A 12,670-nucleotide genomic window follows, 5' to 3' on the forward strand; every position below is an offset into this window, starting at 1 on the left:
TTTGAGGTTAATTTTTATTTTTATTTGCCAGCGTAACTTAACTACAGTGGCTTGCAAACTTTTTTGAACTAAAAAATACATTTTACATCACAATCCAACAAACACACACATATATATGTATATAACTGAAACCAAAGTTTTGCCCAAAATGTTTACTCCGAGTTTTCTTATTTTTAAGACTTTTTGGGGGAGCAGTTTTAGGTTTACAACAAAATTGATAGAAGGTACAGAAATTTCCCGTATACCCCCTCTCCACATATAAGCATATATGCTGTTTTTTAATTTTTATTTACCAGAATGGTACTTTTTTTTTTCTAAACTAAGGATGAACGTACTTTGACACATCATAGTCACCAAAGTCCACAGTTCACCTTAGTTTGGACAAAAGTATAATGTCATAGATAACCATCGTTATGATGTCATACTAAGTATTTTCATTGCTCTAAAAAACTTCTCTTTTCCGGAATGACATTTGGAATCTTTTTCTTTTTTCCTTTTAAAAGAGGTTGAAAGCCTTCATGTCTCTGAGACCACTTATGGCCCACCCATGCATGGACCAGACAGTCTCTAGGTGGCAAATTCCACCACTAAATACTGCGGCTTTTCTTCCAATATTGAGCCCTGTCCCACTGGTCCTGCCCAGCAGCCTTGTGAAGGTGCAGGAGGACCTGTCAGATAGTCTCTTTAATATTTGCTGCTGTTAGATCCAATCAGAAGATACACGACAGTTCAGTAAATATTTACATGGGTGAACATTTGTATTTCAAGATATATAAGGATTAAAAAATGATGCCATTTAAAAATCCAGAGACCTTACCATGGTCTGTAAGGCCCAGCATTGTCTGGCTTCCCCAGACTGGCTTACATCCTAAGTGTCATCTCCTGTCTCCTCTGCCTCTTCATCGTGCTTTAGCCACACTGACTTCTTCCTTTTTGTTTCTTGAACATGCCAAACTTGTTCTTTTCTCAGTTTTACATCTTGCTGTTTCCACCACCTAGAGTATTCCCCCTCTAGCTTGGCACATCTCACTCAGGTCAATGTTACCTTCCCAGAGAGCCTTTTCTGACTGCTCTAACTAGAGACTCCCTTTTCTTCTGATTACTTTCTGGGCACCTTAATGCTGTTTTATTTTCTCCTTTTTCTTAGTATCTGAAATTAACATGTATATTTGTTCCTGTTTATTTCTTGTCTTATTCCACTAGAATGTAAATTCTGTGAGGGTAAGGGTATTGTATAGTGAGGTCATTCTTGTTCTGTAAGATTCAAACAATAGTGGAAAAGTTGGACTCCTCATACATTTCTGGTGGAAATGTAAACTGATGCAGTCACTTTGGAAAACAGTTTGGCAGTTCCTTGAAAATGTTAAATGCTGAGTTTACCTATGACCCAGCAGTTTCACTCCTAGATATACACCCAAGAGAAATCAAAACATATGTTCACACAAAAACTTGTACGTAAATGTTTATAGGAGCATTATTTATAAGCAGAAAGTGGAAACAACCCAAATGTTTATCAGCTGATGCATAAATGAATAGAATGTGGTGTATCCGTACAATCAAATATTATTTGGCAGTAAAAAGAAACGAAGTACTGATATATACCACAACATGGGTGAATCTCAACAGCATTCTGCTAAGTGAAAGAAACCAGGCTCAAAAGACCACATTTTTTATGATTCCATTTATATGAAATGCCCAGAATGCACATCTATAGAGAAAGAGGATCAATATGGTTGCCTAGGATTGGGAGGGAGTGGAGCACAAGGGGATGGGAAGTGACTACTAATGTAAGTGCAAAAGTTTCTTTTTAAGGTGATTAAAATGCCCTAAAATTAGGTTATGATGACGGTTGCACAACTCTGTAAATATGAAAAAAAAAACCCACTAAATTCTGATCTTTGTATGGGTGAACTTTATGGTATGTAATCTATATCTCAGAAAACCTGTTTAAAAAAGATCGAAGCAATTAAAAGTGTATAGAATGTTTTGTCTAAATTTTACATTTGTCATTTGTATGTTAAATATATAAAATAATAAAGGAATGATGTAACACTGCAGCTCTGGCTCCTAGATAGTCCGGGAAGGTAGCAGGAACTCAGTAAATAACTGATGAAGGAGGTTAAAGTACACAGATAATTAGGATACGGTGCATAGTGTGGTAAATGCTTGGAGGAGACTAAGCCAAGGGTTACACGAGTTTGAAGGTCTCTAAGATATCACATCTCAATTTGTGTGAAAGTAATGGGGAAAGTCCTCTGGGAGGCAACATTTGAGATGGACTTGGAAGGCTGGTTAGGCTTTTGCTGGTGAGGATGCTGTTGTGGGAGGCAAGGCGGTAAGAAGGAAGCAGGTAGAAGCAGAGGACCGATAACGGTTACTGGCACATTTTGGCTGAGCTGAGATTACCGGTAGCTTAGAGATGGGCCAGTAGTGATTGTACTAGTACTAGTATAGTAGAAGGCTGCAAAAATAGGTTAGTCTGTAGCAGACAGTGTCGGTGCTGGCAGATGTCCTATGGTGTCTTATCACCACCCACCCCCCAACCCCTAGCATGCTTCTGATGGCTCCCACTTGGGAGGAGCTGTACCCCTCCCTGCAGAGACCTGGAAGTACCTGGGGGCTTATCCCCCTTCCCACAGCAGCTCTTAACCCAAGACTGTCCAGTCAGGGGGATATCTTCGGAGCAGAAACTGCGACTTACCCCGCACTGTATCGTCAGCACTTGGAGCAGTGCTTGGCACACAGTGAGCATTCAGAAAATATTTGAATGAATGAATAAATGATAAACAGGAAGTTGTAAGGTATATTCAGAGTGAAGATGATTTTGCAAAGCCCCTTGATTCCTGCAGAGCATTAAGATAGGAGACTTTGGAAGGTCCTGATTGTGTAGATCCTTAAATTTGGGAATAAGGAGTTTACTGAGCCAGGAGAAGAATTTCTGGTAATAGGGTAAGTGTTTTAATGAAATTAATTTGTCACTAGTGTGCAGGATGAACTGGGGGATGGAAGGACTGTGTTTGTAGGGTCCACCTTGACCAGGGTTGGGGGTTCTTGCAGTACAGTAATAATCTAACAGCTCTCCTTGCCTCTAGTAGCTCCCTAAATAGGGTGGTAGCAGCAGAATAGAAAGGATTGGATAGAAGAGGTACCTTGAAGGAAAAGTTCAAGATGTTAGGAAGTAAGTACCCCTCAAAGAACTAGGGAAGTTTTGAAGCATAGATTTATTTATTTATTTAATTTTAATTTTAATTTTAATTTTAATTTTTTTTTTTTTTTTTGGAGAGGACAGACAATTTTCCTCCTAGGGTTGATCAGACAGTAAATTATTATCACCCACTTGTGAGTGTATGTGCATGTTTAATTTGTTCTTTTTTTCTCTTTTCTTTTTATTGTTTTATGTTTGTGTGTCTTTTTGAACACTGAAATTGTTCACTGAATTCTGAGTGAAGACTATGAGACTGCCACCCTGTGGGCAATATAACTGTACTAAAGTTCTCAAGAATTATAATAAAACTTCATTCATTTGAAACCTACTATTGTGATTGTGATTGTGGTTCTTCCACGTTGGTATATGTGATTATGCTCATTAAACAGAAAATTGAAATTAGTTTGTTTCCTGAACTGTATCTCAGGCTTTTAAATAAATGGAATCTAAAATACAATTAATGCTTCAAAATATTGCGAAGAAACTCATGAATGCTTTTTAGATGGCATGCTTCTTTCTCTAGAAATTGCATATCAAAGAGGGTGTTTTTAAAAACATTGTGGCACGTATGCCTGTGGTAAAATGGTATTTTTTTCTTCTACTTCTTTTAACCCTGTTTTATAGTATGTATGATACTGTCCTTGAGAGTTGTATTTCTTAACAATTCTTTCTTCACTTTTTTCCCCTTAAGTGAAAATGGCCTTTCCTTCCCATTTTTGGTAAGGTTGGATTTTATTGTTAGAAATTCTCCATGCTTTGGTGAACTGCCTTAATTGTATTTATGTAAATAATTTGGATTTTATTGTTATTTATTTAGAAGGGCAGTCTGCTCACAAATTCAACTGGTAAACGAGCTGGAATAAAAATGAAATGGTGGTTATGAAAGAATTGTTTGCTCTCTGCAACTCAGGAAATGGTTCTGCCTAGAACTCTGCAAAATAAAACTTTCCCAGCAGATGAGCCTGATGTTGTAAATGACTTACACGCTTGTTTTCCCTGAAGTGTCTGGAGGGGTGGGGTAGCTTAAAATTTGTGTTAGCAGTAAAGCAGAAGTGGGCTGAAGCCTCATTCTGAGGTTGCAGTCATGTGTTCTGTCTGAATGTGATATCCAGGCTGAGGAAGGGAATAGATGACACATCAACTGAACCCCTTCCCCCTCACGTTACCTGATACTTCACTTCAGGGACCTTACACTTTGATAATGGAGAGATTTTCAAATATGATGTTCATGATTTTAAGTATTCAGATATTTCTCTGAGTTAGTTTTTCTCAAAACTGTAGCATGACAAACATGATGATATACTTCTAGTGTTTGGTTTTATTTAACATTTTCATGGTAAATAGATGGGATTGTGGTTGACTTTTCTAAACTTTTTTTTGCTACATGTATACCTTATATTCTACAGTTGATGTATACTGTGTAATTTTAAGTGAAGTGGACTATGAATGGTGAAAATGCAAATATTCATCTAGGTCCACTAGGTACATTGCCATATAAAAAACAGTATTATTTAAGGAAAGTAACTTTCAAAGTACTTCATGGTCTGTTTGCTCCTTTCTTAAGTATTGAGATAAAGAGCCAATAAAGATGGAGATACATTTGTGTTTTCTAACCTTCTTTGACGATTTCATTATCATATCGTTTTAAAACTATAAGTGACATTGACTTTATATAAAGAAACTTTTAGCTTAATATTTAGCCTACACTTAAGAAACAATCACACAGTATCTGCCTTTTAATTCTAGAATGGTGATTGCTTTAGGGTTAATGATAGCATTCTGTTTTACTTTTTACACATGGGTTCACTTTATCAACTGTAAATATAAAACATTTTGTTCTTTGAAAAATAATTCCAGCATAGATGACTTGAATTTTGATAAAGCTATGACCACTGTTTCCTAAGTCTTGTGTATGTGTTGGGTGTGTATGTACAAATTTTAAAAGATCTTTTAATTTTTGAATGCAAACTATTCACTGTTAAATAGATACTTTTCATTTGAAACTTCTTTTTTGCTTTACTTTCAGTCTCTGGGAATGTACTTAGCTAGTGACTTCTAGATCCAGAAATAGTCTTTAGATAGTCTTAAATCTTTCTTTGTAACTTAATCTTTTAATTTAGTTAAAGTTTCTTTTGGATTCAAAATCCCAAGACAACAGTGCATTTCTGATTCAGGCTGTGTTATATTGCTTTTTGTGAAACTTTTTATCTGTTTCCAGATTTCATTAAACATTTAATTCAAGCTTTTAAGGTTGTAATGGGATTTGCTTTCCTAACGTCTGTGTGTATCACTGATACCCTCTTATGCCAAGGGACCCAGATGACCCTGTTAACTGGGAAGGATGGGGCCCTGCCATTTAGTCACCCACTGAGCAGGGCAGGCACTGACCCAGTTGCAGAGCTGAAGTAGAAAGGAAAGAATCGTCCTAGCACATGATGGCAGGTAGGGGAGAAGGGAAGTATCCAGATTGTAAGGCAGAAGGTAGGCTTAAGGAATTCAAAACTTTAAGCAGGCAGATGGCATCAGGAAATTTCAGATATGAGTGGGAATGTCTTTCCTTTATTTGTTCTCTCTAGGGTTGTTTTTTTTTTTGTTTTGTTTTGGCTTTGGGTTTTTTTGTCATTTCACATGAACCACAATTTTATTGTCCCTTAAAGTCCTGCTTTGAAAGACTGTTTCTTCTTTGCCATTTTCAGTACCTTCTAGAATTGTCTTTTGCTAGTTCATGGACCATATTTTAAGAGGGTTTTTTAACCACATGTTTGTAGGAAAAAGAAAGCACTTACAAACAAAAGCAAATCTGCCACCTCACACTCATTAGAATGGCTGCTATCAACAAAACAAGACAAAAACCGGTGTTGGTGAGAATGTGGAGACAGGGGAGCCCTTGTGTACTATTCATGGGAATGTAAAATGGTACAGCCACTATGGAAAACAGTATGGCAGTTCCTCAAAAAATTAGAAATCATTACCATATGATCTAGCAATTGCATTTCTAGCTATATACCTCAAAGAATTAAAAGCAGAGTCTCAAAGAGATTGTATATCCATGTTCATAGCAGCATTATTCACAGTAGTGAAAAGGTGAAAGTAACCCAAGTGTCCATCAATGGATAAATGAAGAAACAAAATAGAGTGGAATATTTTTCAGCCTTAAAAAAGAGAGAAATTTTGACACTTGGTACAATATGAATGAACCTGGAGGGCATCATACTAAGTGAAATAAACCAGTTACAAAAAGACAAATACTGCATGGTTCTACTTAACATTTGCTTCCTAGGATGGTCAGAATCATAGAGACAGAAGTAGAATGGTGACTGCTGGGGGCTGGAGGGGAGGGAATGGGGAGTTGTTTAATGGGTATAGTGTTTCAGTTTTGCAAGGGGAAACAGATTCTGGAGATTGGTTGCACAGCAGTATGACTGTACTTACTACCACTGGACTATCCACTTTAAGTGGTTAAGGTGGTAAAACTTAACATATTTTGCTACAGTTTTTTTTACAGAGACAAACCTGAATTTATATGTGGATATGCAGATTGTAAGGGAGTAAAAAGAATCTGTGATGAGACTGAAGTTACTAATTCAGTCAGTATTCAGGTGCTAGGTGCTCAGGATGTAACAATGAGAAAAGCAGGTAAGGTCCTTGGGAAGCTTACGTCTTAGTGGGAGAGACAGACGTTGATTGAACAAATAAAAAGTGCATTTGAGTGTTATATGTGGAACAGGGAGACCCCTAGCAGAGTAGGTAGAAAGGGCCATATTGAAAAGGTTTCCCCAAGATAGTGACATTTAAATAGGATTTGTAAGGATGAGGAAGCATTGGCTAGGAGAAAGGGGAAAATGCAAAGTGATGGGAGGCTGAGGGAGTAGCATTTTGGAAATATTCCAAAGAAGGAAAGAAAAGGTACACTGTGGGAAATGGAAGAAGGCCCTAGGGCTGTAATGTAGTGAAATGTGTTGGGAGGTGAGGATGGCAAGTATCAGATCATATAAGGCATTGTAGGTCATGTTAAGGATTTTGAATTTTATCTTAAACAGGATGAGCACACGTTTTCAGCTAGGGAGTATGGAGATGGAATGGAGTGGAAGTAAGTTGAAAAAATATATATCTTTTTGTTCAGTGTGGCCTTTAAATACAAATTACCTACTGAATCTGGTGCTTGAAAGTCAGAGAGAAAAATGGTTCAATTATATCTATTCAGATGATGTATCGATTGCCAATGTGGTCTGTTAATATGGTAAAATGTACTTAAAAGGTAAGTTTAAGGAAATTATCAAAGGTAATTGAGCAGAGGTGATTTTCACCTTTATACTCTGAGTTGGCAGTTGAAACCCTAGAAGTGGATGAGTTTGCCCAGGGAGAGTCAAGTGAGAAGAGGGTTTTCAACAGAACTTTTAGGATGTCTGGCATTCAGTGGTGAGATAGAGGAGGTGGGGCAGAGAAGACTGCAGAAAAGTAGTGTGGAATTGGGGGAAAACCAGGAAAGAGCATTTATTAGGTCTAACAAAATAAATTCTGAAAGTGTTCATTGGTTTAGCCCTGAGTGGTAGTTGACTTTAGTCAGAACAGATTTAATGGCATAGTAGAGGCAGGATTAGATTAGACTAGATTAGAATGAGTCCAAGAAGAAGTGGGAAATGAGGAATTGGAGCATAGACAAATCTTTGAGGAAGGTTGGCTGTGAAGGGCATGAGAAAGGATGGTAGATCCAGTGGGGAGGGTGTGACAATTGGGTATTGAATCGTGGAGTTTGTCTTTTGTTTTGTTTTGTTTTTTAAGGAAAAGCTTGAATTTGAAAAATATCTTCTTTAAATGTATGAAATATATGAAAACTATATTACACACCTTGCTGATTCCCTAAGTAGGATCTACTGAATACAAATATGATCCCACTGACTTAATCTAGATATGGTATTCTGGGACTGTGTACACACAGGTGCAGTCAGGCCTGTTGAGGTACAAAGGTCTGATTGTCGCTATGCTAATTTCTGGTCACCTGAGCAGTAAAAAATAGGGAATCCTGGGTCCACTTAAGCCCTACTAACTTGAATCCTTGGTATAGGACTCAGGTTGTGTGCGTGTGTGTGTGTGTGCGCACGCGCGCACATGCACTGTGTGTGTATGTCCAGATGATTCTCATGCATCTGTCGTACGGACTGGTTTTGGAGAATCATTGTCCCAAGAATGTTCCACTTTGTGAAGTCTTCTGAGGGCTTTTTAATAGCTCTGTCATGAGGATTAAGTGAGATATGTATGCCAAGCACTTAGCAAGGAAAGATTTTCAAAGTTTTGTATGATTGGGGTAGTGGTAAAGGTTTTTTGTTTTTTAGGATGAAACCAGTTTGATCTTTTCTCCTAGTTGTAAAAGTGACACATGTTCAGTATAAGAACTTCTCAAGCCCCTTTTCCTACTTCATCCCTCCCTGAACCAAGAGAGCCCTGGCGCTTCCTCCTGCCGCCTTGCCTTTGTTTGCTCCTACAACTTCCTCTGCTGATAGTATTCTTTTTCACAACTGCCTGCTGCCTTTATCATTCAGGTCTCAAAGCAGCTGTCACATTTTCAGGGAGGCCTTCCCTACCTAAACTAGGTTTTCTTGGTCACCCTTTCTGTCTCTTTGTTGATTTCCTTCATAGGTGATCAAGGACTGTGTCTGAATTGTTTACCTGAGATCCTGAGTCTACAGTGCCAGGCACATAGAAGCTACTTAAATACCGAATAACACAGGCGAATAATACATATCATAACAATTTTACTAACCAGCATTAAGGACTATAAACTTTCACTTGATCAATACCTCAGATATTGAAATGTGGACCACACATGTATATACAGATGTCCATTGTGCAGTGATACATACTGTTTTCTACCTTGCATACTGCAGTTAGATATATTCTGGAGAGTTTTCCATAGCTTTACCATTTTGTATAGATAATCATTCTTAATAGCGGAATAATATGGCTATTATGAGATATGGTTTCTGTAACATCTGATTTAAATAATAGTTTGTGTTCAGCTTTTTACTGTTTTGAACAGTGGTACTGAATTTTTCTTTGCATGTATATTTGTTCTGTTAGAATAAATTACAGGACTGAAAAGATACATAAAGGCCTTTTGGTTGTGAAATTGCCTCCTGGAATATTCTTTTATGCTCGTGAATAGAGTGCGAGACCATTTATTTCCCCTTTACCTTCTCTAATCATTTTACTCTTTGCTGTCTTAATAGGTAAAAAGCGGTATTGTTTTTCTGCTCAGAGGCTGTGAGAAAGAACATCTTTGAACATCTTATCTTCTCTCATGTTTGGCCATGTTTTGTAAAGTGCCTATTCATGCCCAGTGCCCATTTTTCTATTTCTCTGTTTGGTTCCATTAATAATAGTTTTTCTCTTTCCTCCCACATTTTATTATGAAAGTTTTCAAGCATACAGCAAAGCTGAAATTTTACAATGAACACTCATAAACCAGCCATCTAGACTTTACCATGAACATTTTACAATATTTGCTTTAGCACACATTTGTCCTTCCAGGGAAAAGTAAATTGCAGCCAAGTAAATTGCAAGCGTTAGTACATTTCCATCTAAATTCTTTAGCATGTTTCAGTATTTGTTTACTTTTTTTTTCTTTTGAGGTAAAACTTACGTCAAATTAAATTCATGAATCTTTTTTACTTTAAACATTTTATTTTAACTTAAAACAGAATTCTAAAGTTCAAAGTATTTATGAGGTTTTAAAAGTTTGAGATGTTATAGAAAGGGTGTAGGATTCTAGAAGGAGAATGGTTTCAAATCACTGCTTTAAATGAGCAAGTTATAATTTTTGAGCAACTGTATGTGTCACTTACATTATAATATATATTGCTTATATTATGATATATTATTATTTTTATGGTTCTGTGGGTTGACTGGGTGATTCTTTAGAGCTGACTCAGCGGGGGCTGGATACATATTGTAGGGTGGCTTCACTCACACAACTGGGGCCTCTTTGTGTGGCTCTCATACTCTCATGATGGCAGAAGGGATCCCAGCAGCAAGAGAGGGTAAGCCCCTGTGTGCCTAAACTTTTCAAGCCTCTGCTTGTGTTTTATTTGTTATTAATCCATTGGCCACAGCAAATCACTTGCCCAACTCTTGTTTTAAGCGATGGAAAAGGAGACTCCGCCTTCTAACGGGAGAAGAGGCAGTCAGCCATGTGTCACACAGAGGAGTATGAACAAATTAATAGCTGTTACTGCAGCAGTTTACCACAGGAGGTAAAGCGTTAGCTACCTGGGTATCTAGCAGGAAAGCTTCCTAAGCAGTGAGAACAGGCTGTGCAAAGACCTGGAGGGAAGAATGCTTGATGTGTTCTTGGGATAGCAAGGAGAGGTCAGTGTGCCTAGAAGACGGAGAGCAAGCAGGAAGTAGGAAGACGCTGGGGTTGGGTAAGGTCTTGCAGTCCTTATAAGCAGTTTCAAAGACATTTTTTGTGTGTGTGAAAAGAGGAGCTATAGGAGGATTTTGAAGCAGGAGTGTGATATGGTCTGACTTCCCTTCTTAAATGGATTACTTCTGATTGCTGCTTTGAGAGTGGACTGTAGATAGAGAAGAATAGAAACAGGAAGGCTACTTAGATGACCGCAATGATGCAGGTAAAAGATGACAGTGGCTTGAAACATGATGGGAACAATGAAGTTGAGTGGTGATAGGGGTCTATATATGCTTAGAAGATAAACCAACAGGGTTTCCTGACAGCTTGGGTATGTATATGTCAGACAAGAGCCAAAGTTTTTTGGTCTGAGCGCCTGGAAGTATTGAATAGCCACCAAGATGACTGGGTAGAGTAGGTTTTGGAGGGAAGATCAGGAATTCAGGTTTGGATATGTTAAGTCTGAGAAAATGATCAGACATTGGAATGGAGTTGTCAAGTTGGATAGAAGAATCTGTGGTACAGAAGTGAGACTAGGAGATAGAAATTTGAGAATGTTAAAATACTTAGAGCATCATATAGGTCCAAGAAATAGTTTCTGAAATGATGGTAGATCTAAAATACTTTTAAATTTTAAAGTTTCACTTGTACCAGTGATATGATTTCAAGTAGGAAGAAGAGCAGCAGAGCAGTTTGGCTGTAGCTGAAATGTGTCTTTTGTGTTGATAATAAATTAGGAATTCAAAGAAGTCATTAATTGTTCATCTGTATGGTGTTATGAAACATGAATAAGTAAAGCCTATAGTCTAAATATCTTATTTGAACATTCCTTTTTATTGAACTGTTTACGGGCTTGCTTCTAATTGAAGAAGTTTATAGACAAGAAGCCTTGTAAGTAAAAGCCTGAAAGGGACAGAGACCATATGTTGAAAGGGCCACAACTGGATAATCGGTCCTAATCTAGTGGGAGTTTTCTTCTTTGTTCTTTCCTCTCTCTGTCTCTAGTTTTATTTGTGATCTGTTAACATGATGAGATGTTCAGGTGTAAGCACTGGGACTAATCCAGAAGCTGTTCTCTGTTAACAAATGCTCTGGGCTTGATCCTTAAACAGGGCTGCCAGACCCAGCCTGACCAGCCTATTCATAGGAATTGGACTGTTCAGGAAAGTTAGAAAGGGGCCTTGCATTTTGTGTAATTTAGCCTTACAGAAATGACCTGAGAATGGCTTGGATTGCGTGGAAGAGAAAAAAGCAGATTTATCATTGAGTCAATATTTAGTTGAACTTCCAAATGTTTTCATTCAGCAAATATTTATTAAACAACTATTGTGGGCCAGGAACGCTATCTGGCAGCAATAAATGACCAATGAGACATGTAAATAAATGGTAAAAAAAAAAAAAGATAAAACCACAAAACATAAGAAGACTGTCTTCACCAGATATTCCAGCAGAGATGGCAGGAGGAATTATGAAGGAAGTCAGTTCACTTTTGGGTCTCCCAAACCTAGAGCATGTTGCATATTGTAGGACTGCATAAATATATGTATGAATGGGTAAACAGTGTGGTTCATTTATCTGTTTGATCACTCACAAAATACTGTGGGAGCACAAAGGAGGAAGTGACCAGTTCTTTTTAATGGTGGAGGAGAGAAGGGCTTTGCAGGAGATTCACCAGATGGGGAAGGCCAGCAAATGTGGTGTGAGAAAGCATGACATACTCCAGATTAATAAATTGAGCAAAGCTAGATTGTGGAGTGGATGTTGGAAGGTTTGGAATGGTCACAGGTGAGGCTGTAATAAGGTAGACCAAAGTCAAGTTGCAAAAATATCTTGTATTGGAATTTGTTCTGTGGGTACTGGTAGGCCATTGAAGTTTTTTTCCTAATAGGAATAGAGGTAGAATTTATGAGAAATTCCTTTAAAAAAGATTTCATTCTTGAGTTGGGGAATCAGATGTGCAAATTTGTGTAGCCATCACCATAATCAGAATATAGAACAATTCCATCACCCCTCAGAACTCCCTCATGCTGTCTCTACAGTTGATCACACCCTCCCCCGAC

General features: G+C 37.8%; 1 protein-coding gene across 3 annotated transcripts in view; it reads left to right on the forward strand.

Moving 5' to 3' along the window:
• The window catches only part of ELF1 (E74 like ETS transcription factor 1), a 91,577-nt gene that overhangs the window by 3,370 nt on the left and 75,537 nt on the right, over nucleotides 1–12,670 (forward strand). The window lies entirely within an intron of this gene.

Source organism: Camelus bactrianus, chromosome 14 (genome assembly GCF_048773025.1).
Source record: "Camelus bactrianus isolate YW-2024 breed Bactrian camel chromosome 14, ASM4877302v1, whole genome shotgun sequence".
NCBI lineage: Eukaryota > Metazoa > Chordata > Mammalia > Artiodactyla > Camelidae > Camelus > Camelus bactrianus.